Here is a 10,574-nt window from a genome sequence, read left to right as displayed (position 1 = left end):
CCAAACATGAGACCCTTCCTATAGCAAGAAAGTAATATCCAACTCCTACCCATTCCAATCCTGAGACCCTTCCTATAGCAAGAGATGTGATATCCAAATCCTTCCCATTCCAATCCTGAGACCCTTCCTATAACATGAGATGTGATATCCAACTCCTTCCCATTCCAACCTGAGACACTTCCTATAGCATGAGAAGGGATATCCAACTCCTTCCCAATCCAATCCTGAGACCCTTCCGATAGCAGAGATGTGATATCTCAATGCTTATACCAAACCTGAGACCCTTCCTATGGCATGAGATGTGATATCCAACTCCTTGCCATTCAAATCCTGAGACCCTTCCTATAGCATGAGAAGGGATATCCAACTCCTTCCCAATCCAATCCTGAGACCCTTCCGATAGCAGAGACGTGATATCTCAATGCTTCTACCAAACCTGAGACCCTTCCTTTAGCATGAGATGTGATATCCAAATCCTTCACATTCCAATCCTGAGACCCTTCCTATAGCATGAGATGTGATATCTCAATGCTTCTAATACCAAACCTGAGATCCTTCCTATAACATGAGATGTGATATCCAATTCCTTCCTATTCCAAACCTGAGACCCTTCCTATTGGATGAGATGTGATATCCAACTCCTTCCATTCCAATCCTGATACCCGTCCTATAGCATGAGATGTGATATCTCAATGCTTATACCAAACCTGAGACCCTTCCTATAGCATGAGATGTGATATCCAACTGCTTCCCATTCCAATCCTGAGACCCTTCCTATAGCATGAGATGTGATATCTCAATGCTTCTAATGCCAAACCTGAGATCCTTCCTATAACATGAGATGTGATATCCAAATCCTTCCCCTTCCAAACCTGAGACCCTCCCTTTAGCATGAGATGTGATATCCAACTCCTTCCCATTCCATTCCTGAGACCCTTCTGATAGCATGAGATGTGATATCTCAATGCCTCTAATACCAAACCTGAGATCCTACCTCTAACATGAAATGTGATATCCAACTATTTCCCCTTCCAAACCTGAGAGCCTTCCTATAGCATGAGATGTGATATCCAAGTCCTTCCCATTCCAATCCTGAGACCCTTCCTATAGCTTGAGATGTGATATCCAACTCCTTCCCATTCCAATTCTGAGACCCTTCCTATACTATGAGACTTGATATCTCAATGCTTCTAATACCAAACCTGAGACCCGTAATATAACATGAGATGTTATATCCAAATCCTTCCCCTTCCAAACCTTAGACCCTTCCTTTATCATGAGATGTGATATCCAACTCCTTCCCATTCCAATCCTGAGACCCTTCCGATATTATGAGATGTGATATCTCAAAGCTTCTAATATCAAACTTGAGACCCTCCCTATAGCATGAGATGTGATATCCAAGTCCTTCCCATTCCAATCCTGAGACCCTTCCTATAGCATGAGATGTGATATCTCAATGCTTATACCAAACCTGAGACCCTTCCTATAGCATGAGATGTGATATCCAACTCTTTCCCCTTCCAAACCTGAGAGCCTTCCTATAGCATGAGATGTGATATCCAAGTCCTTCCCATTCCAATCCTGAGACCCTTCCTATAGCTTGAGATGTGATATCCAACTCCTTCCCATTCCAATTCTGAGACCCTTCCTATACTATGAGACTTGATATCTCAATGCTTCTAATACCAAACCTGAGACCCGTAATATAACATGAGATGTGATATCCAAATCCTTCCCCTTCCAAACCTTAGACCCTTCCTTTATCATGAGATGTGATATCCAACTCCTTCCCATTCCAACCCTTAGACCCTTCCTACAGCATGCAATATGATATCTCAATGATTCTAATAACAAACCTGAGACCCGTCCTATAACATGAGATGGGATATCCAACTCCTTCCCATTCCAATTCTGAGACTCTTCCGATAGCAGAGATGTGATATCTCAATGCTTATACCAAACCTGAGACCCTTCCTATAACATGAGATGTGATATCCAAATCCTTCCCGTTCCAAACCTGAGACCCTTCCTTTAGCATGAGATGTGATATCCAGCTCCTTCCCATTCCAATCCTGAGACACTTCCGATAGCATGAGATGTGATATCTCAATGCTTCTAATATCAAAACTGAGACCCTCCCTATAGCATGATATGTGATATCTAAGTCCTTCCCATTCCAATCCTGAGACCCTCCCTATAGCATGAGATGTGATATCCAACTCCTTCCCATTCCAATCCTGAGACCCTTCCTATAGCATGAGATATGATATCTGAATACTTCTAATACCAAACGTGAGATCCTTCCGATAACATGAGATGTGATATCCAAATCCTTCCCCTTCCAAACCTGAGACCCTCCCATTAGCATGAGATGTGATATCCAACTCCTTCCTATTCCAATCCTGAGACTCTTCTGATAGCATGAGATGTGATATCTCAATGCTTCTAATACCAAACCTGAGATCCTTCCGATAGCATGAGATGTGATATCTCAATGCTTCTAATACCAAACCTGAGATCCTTCCTATAACATGAGATGTGATATCCAAATCCTTCCCCTTCCAAACCTGAGACCCTCCCTTTAGCATGAGATGTGATATCCAACTCCTTCCCATTCCATTCCTGAGACCCTTCTGATAGCATGAGATGTGATATCTCAATGCCTCTAATACCAAACCTGAGATCCTACCTCTAACATGAAATGTGATATCCAACTCTTTCCCCTTCCAAACCTGAGAGCCTTCCTATAGCATGAGATGTGATATCCAAGTCCTTCCCATTCCAATCCTGAGACCCTTCCTATACTATGAGACTTGATATCTCAATGCTTCTAATACCAAACCTGAGACCCGTAATATAACATGAGATGTGATATCCAAATCCTTCCCCTTCCAAACCTTAGACCCTTCCTTTATCATGAGATGTGATATCCAACTCCTTCCCATTCCAATCCTGAGACCCTTCCGATATCATGAGATGTGATATCTCAAAGCTTCTAATATCAAACTTGAGACCCTCCCTATAGCATGAGATGTGATATCCAAGTCCTTCCCATTCCAATCCTGAGACCCTTCCTATAGCATGAGATGTGATATCTCAATGCTTCTAATACCAAACCTGAGACCCTTCCTATAACATGAGATGGGAATATCCAACTCCTTCCCATTCCAATCCTGAGACCCTTCCGATAGCAGAGATGTGATATCTCAATGCTTATACCAAACCTGAGATCCTTCCTATAACATGAGATGTGATATCCAACTCCTTCCCATTCCAATCCTGAGACACTTCCTATAGCATGAGATGTGATATCTCACTGCTTATACCAAACCTGAGACCCTTCCCATAGCATGAGATGTGATATCCAACTCCTTCCCATTCCAATCCTCAGACCCTTCCTATAGCATGAGATGTGATATCTCAATGCTTCTAATATCAAACTTGAGACCCTACCTATAGCATGAGATGTGATATCCAAGTCCTTCCCATTCCAATCCTGAGACACTTCCTATAGCATGAGATGTGATATCTCAATGCTTCTAATACCAAACCTGAGACTCTTCCTATAACATGAGATGGGATATCCAACTCCTTCCCATTCCAATCCTGAGACCCTTTTGATAGCAGAGATGTGATATCTCAATGTTTATACCAAACCTGAGACCCTCCCTACGGCATGAGATGTCATATTCAACTCCTTCCCATTCCAATCCTGAGAGCCTTCCTATAGCATGAGATGTGATATCCAAGTCCTTCCCATTCCAATCCTGAGACCCTTCCTATAGCATGAGATGTGATGTCTCAATGCTTCTAATACCAAACCTGAGATCCTTCCTATAACATGAGATGTGATATCCAACTCCTTCCATTCCAATCCTGGACCCTTCCTATAGCATGAGATGTGATATCTCAATGCTTATACCAAACCTGAGACCCTTCCTATAGCATGAGATAAGATATACAACTCCTTCCCATTCCAATCCTGAGACCCTTCCTATAGCCTGAGATGTGATATCTCAATGCCTCTAATACCAAACCTGAGATCCTTCCTCTAACATGTAATGTGATATCCAACTCCTTCACTTTCCAAACCTGAGAGCCTATCTATAGCATGAGATGTGATATCCAAGTCCTTCCCATTCCAATCCTTAGACCCTTCCTACAGCATGCAATATGATATCTCAATGATTCTAATAAAAAACCTGAGACCCGTCCTATAACATGAGATGGGATATCCAACTCCTTCCCATTCCAATCCTGAGACACTTCCGATAGCAGAGATGTGATATCTCAATGTTTATACCAAACCTGAGACCCTTCCTATAACATGAGATGTGATATCCAACTCCTTCCCGTTCCAAACCTGAGACCCTTCCTTTAGCATGAGATGTGATATCCAGCTCCTTCCCATTCCAATCCTGAGACACTTCCGATAGCATGAGATGTGATATCTCAATGCTTCTAATATCAAAACTGAGACCCTCCCTATAGCATGATATGTGATATCTAAGTCCTTCCCATTCCAATCCTGAGACCCTTCCTATAGCATGAGATGTGATATCTCAATGCTTCTACCAAACCTGAGACCCTTCCTTTAGCATGAGATGTGATATCCAACTCCTTCCCATTCCAATCCTGAGACCCTTCCTATAGCATGAGAGGTGATATCTCAATACTTCTAATACCAAACCTGAGATCCTTCCGATAACATGAGATGTGATATCTCAATACTTCTAATACCAAACCTGAGATCCGTCCTATAACATGAGATGTGATATCCAAATCCTTCCCCTTCCAAACCTGAGACCCGCCCTTTAGCATGAGATGTGATATCCAACTCCTTCCCATTCCAATCCTGAGACCCTTCTGATAGCATAAGATATGATATCTCAATGCTTCTATACCAAACCTGAGATCCTTCCGATAGCATGAGATGTGATATCTCAATACTTCTAATACCAAACCTGAGATCCTTCCTATAACATGAGATGTGATATCCAAATCCTTATCTTCCAAACCTGAGACCCTCCCTTTAGCATGAGATGTGATATCCAACTCCTTCCCATTCCAATCCTGAGACTCTTCTGATAGCATAAGATATGATATCTCAATGCTTCTATACCAAACCTGAGATCCTTCTGATAGCATGAGATGTGATATCTCAATACTTCTAATACCAAACCTGAGATCCTACCTCTAACATGAAATGTGATATCCAACTCTTTCCCCTTGCAAACCTGAGAGCCTTCCTATAGCATGAGATGTGATATCCAAGTCCTTCCCATTCCAATCCTGAGACCCTTCCTATAACATGAGATGTGATACCCAACTCCTTCCCATTCCAACCTGAGACCCTTCCTATAGCATGAGATGGGATATCCAACTCCTTCCAAATCCAATCCCGATACCCTTCCGATAGCATGAGATCTGATATCCCAATGCTTCTACCAAACCTGAGACCCATACTATGGCATGAGATGTGATATCAAACTCCTTCCCATTCTAATCCTGAGACCCTTCCTATAGCTTGAGATGTGATATCCAACTCCTTCCCATTCCAATTCTGAGACCCTTCCTATACCATGAGACTTGATATCTCAATGCTTCTAATACCAAACCTGAGACCCGTCCTATAACATGAGATGTGATATCCAAATGCTTCCCCTTCCAAACCTTAGACCCTTCCTTTATCATGAGATGTGATAGCCAACTCCTTCCCATTCCAATCTTGAGACCCTTCCGATATCATGAAATGTGATATCTCAATGCTTCTAATATCAAACTTGAGACCCTCCCTATAACATGAGATGGGAATATCCAACTCCTTCCCATTCCAATCCTAAGACCCTTCCGATAGCAGAGATGTGATATCTCAATGCTTATACCAAACCTGAGATCCTTCCTATAACATGAGATGTGATATCCAACTCCTTCCCATTCCAATCCTGAGACACTTCCTATAGCATGAGATGTGATATCTCACTGCTTATACCAAACCTGAGACCCTTCCTATAGCATGAGATGTGATATCCAACTCCTTCCCATTCCAATCCTGAGACCCTTCCTATAGCATGAGATGTGATATCTCAATGCTTCTAATATCAAACTTGAGACCCTCCCTATAGCATGAGATGTAATACCCAAGTCCTTCCCATTCCAATACTGAGACACTTCCTATAGCATGAGATGTGATATCCAACTGCTTCCCATTCCAATCCTGAGACCCTTCCTATAGCATGAGATGTGATATCTCTATGCTTCTAATACCAAACCTGAGATCCTTCCTCTAACATGAAATGTGATATCCAACTCCTTCCCTTTCCAAACCTAAGAGCCTATCTATAGCATGAGATGTGATATCCAAGTCCTTCACATTCCAACCCTTAGACCCTTCCTACAGCATGCAATATGATATCTCAATGATTCTAATAACAAACCTGAGACCCGTCCTATAACATGAGATGGGATATTCAACTCCTTCCCATTCCAATCCTGAGACTCTTCCGATAGCAGAGATGTGATATCTCAATGCTTATACCAAACCCGAGACCCTTCCTATAACATGAGATGTGATATCCAAATCCTTCCCGTTCCAAACCTGAGACCCTTCCTTTAGCATGAGATGTGATATCCAGCTCCTTCCCATTCCAATCCTGAGACACTTCCGATAGCATGAGATGTGATATCTCAATGCTTCTAATATCAAAACTGAGACCCTCCCTATAGCATGATATGTGATATCTAAGTCCTTCCCATTCCAATCCTGAGACCCTCCCTATAGCATGAGATGTGATATCCAACTCCTTCCCATTCCAATCCTGAGACCCTTCCTATAGCATGAGATATGATATCTCAATACTTCTAATACCAAACGTGAGATCCTTCCGATTGTTAGGAAAGATTTCGTTATTGTAGGGAATTTTCCTTCCATTTGGCAACCCCTAAACTTTTTGCTATTGTTTTTAACCTTGTTCTTGACTTTGCCAGAGAAGTACAGCCTTCTGCCGCACTTCTCTGGGCTTTCGCTCCTTTCTTACGGGGAAACTGACATGCCCTTAAGACAGTCAGTACCGGGGAACGTGGTTTCCAGTAGTTTCTTTTATCGTGTCGCCGCTTTAGTGCAACACGACACAAGAGGGCACTGTAAGCTAAGTTACAGCTCTCTTGGGTCTCTAGCCTTCTACAGGCCCTAAATACTCTTTTAGGAATGTATTTGATCGGTGCAAGTCATTCAGGGACTGGAATGGTGGCAGCGATCGTATTGTTTATTTTGAGCTCCTTTTGGCGTTCTGAGCACGTTTTTGCACTGAACCCAAAATGGTGGCCTGGCTCCCAAAATGGCCAGGCCGCGAGGCTCCTTTGTCTTGTCCACTGACCGTCTTGCTCCCTTCACCTTCCCCAGGTCCGGCGACCCGGGGCCTTCCTTATTTGGGCATGTACTTTCCCGCGAAACGTGGTTGCTTTCGCGGGCTTCTACATGTCGTTTGTGTGCCTCCAGGGTGTGGGCTGGGATGTCTGGTCCCAATACACATCCTGGGGGCCAGAGAGTCTAGGGTGGTGTGAATGCCTGGGACCACCGTGGTCCGTGATTGGTCCACGTATGGTATGTGTTTTGATGAGCGGATCTCCCATTGGCTCCCCTCCGTTTTGGCGCGAAGGGAACCGTGGATAAGAGGGGGCTGGAAACACCACTACCAGGTCGATCTCCTGAGTTCTCACGAACGAAGGAATACAGGAGCCAAGTATCCTGCAACTACGAGGCTGGACCGAGGAATCGCTGGTGACCCGCTGAAGGAATCCTCCTTTGCACTGCTGTCGTCCGGAGAGCCCCTGTCCTCCTTTGATCGAACCAGAAGGCCTGTACTGGTGCTTCGACCTTTGGAATAGCAGGAACAGCTATTCCCGGCATCTTCAACCATCTCCTGCCAAGTAAGCCTTCGGAAGCGTCTCTGGGCCATCCAGTTGACTGACCAGCTTACAAAGGAGTTTGGCTCTGCAACCGCCGCCAGGTTGTGTTGTATTGCGAGTCCTTGTCCCTCTCCCACGCTTCGTACGCTTGGCGTCCCCAGGTCTGAAGGGAGGAGGGTTCATTTGGCTCGAATACACACGGCCGCTCCGTTGTCCTGTGCGGCAACAAAACTGTGCCGGTTTCGTCGATTGGGACGTCTTTTTGCTCTACACGACTACAAAGCGTTCCCTGCTCTTCTGAACCTGCCAGCTGCTGAAACTATCGTGGAGAAGCCTGGGTCTGCTTGCTTCGGGGACCGGTGAGTAGTATATCTAGGATCTGGTCGCCCTCCTGCAGTATCCCATTGCTTTTCCCTGCTGTGTAAAAACAGCACCCTTTTGCCGCGCTCGCGCTCTGCTTCTGCCCGCTGTGGAGGCTGCGCTTGAGTTGCGGAACCTGTTCTTCTTCTGCTGTGCACTAACGTGAACCGCCTGACTTCCTCCGAAGAGCTTCCCCTTGTGCCCGTCGGCACCGGCGTGGCAGGTACTTTGAGCACAAGGCTCCACTCTTCGCAGGGCTCGGACTTACATCTAGTTAGGTGCCTATGAAGGCGAACTGAGTCGAAAGCATTATCGCACTGCCTGTTTTCCTTTCCTTTCAGGTGGACTACATATTTTGTGCTTTAAACGCTTGCGACTGTGTATTTGTATATATATTGTGTTGATATGGTATGTGTTGGTTTAATATTGTGATATTGTGATTTTCTCGCTACGATCATTGTTTTAAAGGCCTTAAAATAAATGTGTATCTATTTTTGATATAACAACTGTTTGGAGTAGTTTGTTAGCGCTCTTGCTTTGTGTGCTCATTGCGGGCTTTCAGTCACCCTCACCCCTCTTGAGACCTAGTCTTGACCGCCGCGATCGCTACCTTGATTGGTCTGGCTTGTCCAGAGGTTACCCTGTTCCAAGTAATTAGGTTGGCCTTCTGAACTTCTGCGCCACCAGGACAGAGTTCAGAAATCCGTCTTAACAAATTGGTGTACAGCGGTGGGATACGACTGAAGGTATCCAGTGTTGCACTCGAACTAAGGCATTTCAGGTTATTCCAAACAGTACACGTAGTGAATTGTTATAGTATAACTTTAAAAAGGCCATAGTCCTATCAAACAGTATGGAAACAAGTACGTTGTTAACTTTAAATGCTTCCAAATCAGAAACGCTGAAAAAGATGTGTGCGGAGAGAGGTGTTTCCTCTCAAGGCACTAAATTGGAAATGATCCAAAGAATCGTGGCGTGGCAAGAAGCGCAGCTTGACGCTATTACTTCTGAGGACAGTGCGGAAGGTGGTGGGGCTGCTCTCACTGGTAGAACCGACGGTTCTGCCGCCGCACTGTTCCACCGCGACCACGAGGACAGGGAGGACGAGCTGTCTAATGTTTCCTCTGCCAGTGCTGATGGGGAGGCTATGCTTGAATTCAAGAAGCAAGAGCTGCGGTTTAGGCAGCAGGAGCTTGAATTCAGCATAGCCAAACTAAAAATCGAACAGGCAGAAAAACAAAAAGACAGGGATCACCAGTTGGAACTGGCCAAGCTTCAGGTTGCAAATGGATCCAAGGGTCCTGGACATGGGTCTGGGGCCTCCTCTCATCCACGGTTTCCAAAAGATCTGCTCAGTGTGTATGAAGAGAGGAATGACATTATGGACTGGCTGAATGCGTTTGAGTATGCATGCGAGGTCCAGGAAGTTGACAATGCTGATAAGATTGCGTGGTTGCTCAGTAGACTGCCCCATTCTGGCTGTAGTGCCATTATGGAAATGTCGAAGGCTGAGCGAGCTGATTTCGCAATGTTAAAGCAGACTCTCATTTTAAAGTTTGGGAAGACTCCGGCCCAATATTTAAAGCGTTTTCGAGAGTATAAGAAAAAGGAAGGTGGTACTTGGGTATCTTATGTCGCTGAATCTTTGAAAAACTTAACTGGCTGGGTCGAAGGCTATAAGGTTTCTACCTTCGACGGCATGATAAATCTTGTCATGCTGGAACACATTTTTGCTTCTTCTTCCCCGGAGCTTAAGCAGCATTTGGCCGATTCGAAGGAGATAGATCCTAAGAAGCTGGCCATTGCAGCAGACTTATGGGTGTCACATCGAGTGTCCCATAAGGACAAAACTCATCCTGGTAAGCAGGAGGAGGGGAAAAAGTCCAAAGATATGGAGGGTGGGGAATCTGCTAAATCTTCTTCCCAAAAGGGCCACAAAAAGAAAAACAAGGGTAAGACACAAGAGAACTCACAGGGTAGTGGAGGTGCGCCTCCGAAACAGAACTCTGGTTACAATAAGCCTCCCTACGTAAACAGACCCTCTGGGGCTTGTTTTTCTTGTGGAGCAACTGACCATGTGAAGGGGGATCCCCGTTGTAAGGTTAGACCTTTGGGGGTCCACTCCGCTAATCTGGCCTTCTCCTCCTACGAGGAAGAAGAGATTACAGGAGCATCCTTCTCCTCAGACTCATTTCCCAGCGGAATAGAGGCTGAGGTAGTTTTAGTGTCCCTGGGTTCCTGGGAGCCTAAAGTCGCAGAGGCGTATGCTAGGATTCCGGATAATACCAAGCACTACTTTAAAG

The sequence above is a fragment of the Ambystoma mexicanum genome, unplaced genomic scaffold, assembly GCF_040938575.1.
Source record: "Ambystoma mexicanum isolate Mex_15411 unplaced genomic scaffold, UKY_AmexF1_1 Mex_scaf5, whole genome shotgun sequence".
Taxonomy (NCBI): domain Eukaryota; kingdom Metazoa; phylum Chordata; class Amphibia; order Caudata; family Ambystomatidae; genus Ambystoma; species Ambystoma mexicanum.
This window is presented reverse-complemented; position numbering follows the sequence as displayed.